This window comes from Pinus tabuliformis, chromosome 8 (assembly GCF_031772625.1).
Source record: "Pinus tabuliformis cultivar Carrire ecotype Pingquan chromosome 8, CPIR1, whole genome shotgun sequence".
NCBI lineage: Eukaryota > Viridiplantae > Streptophyta > Pinopsida > Pinales > Pinaceae > Pinus > Pinus tabuliformis.
Window position 1 is genome coordinate 600,540,257 of NC_142294.1, and position 814 is coordinate 600,541,070.

Consider the following 814-nt stretch of genomic DNA (forward strand, 5'->3'; position numbering starts at 1 on the left):
AAAGATGACTGGTACAGAGATAGTGGATGCTTTCATCACATCACTGGAGATAAGAGTAAGATGGAGTCTCACGAAAAACCAATATGGTAATGTTATTCTTGGAATTAATGATCCGGCAAAAGTTCTAGGAAAGGGTAAAGGCATAATTAATAAACATAGAGGAGCAGTTAATGCTTTATTAGTTCAAGGACTAAAGCAGAATATTTTAAGTGTAGGTCAAATGGAAGATAAAGGAAATATAATTGTGTTTACATCAACCAAGTGCAAGGTTATGGATGAAGAAACTGGAAAAGTCATAGCAAGAGGATATAGAAACCCAAACAAATTATATGTGCTTGAAGAACAAAATTCTTGCAGATATGAGGATTCAGACTCAAAGTAAAAGAAGATGGTGCCCATTGCAGTCCATTATTCTTAAAATAATACTTCTAACAGTGAATGCAGAAGTGATGTGAGGTACATTACCTCATAAGAGGAAAATATGATTATCAGTTCCTCAGTATCAGTGATGATTCCTTTTGATATTCATATTTCTTATACTACTGACAATGCATCTGGTGTAGTAATAGTGAACATGTACATATAGTACAGTCTTAAGGGGAGTTGAAGTTGTGAAGTTTCAGTATTTTACTTTTTGTATGCAGATTGTATTAAGACAAGTCGCATATATACATGAGTTCCGATCTGAACAGTCATGTATATTTTGCTATGATAAATAAACAGTGAGACAGACTCGGGAAAAGGATCTGATATGATTTAGTCAATTATTATTTGGCTTTCCTGTTGTGATGGTTGATGGTTACAGTCTGTTGAT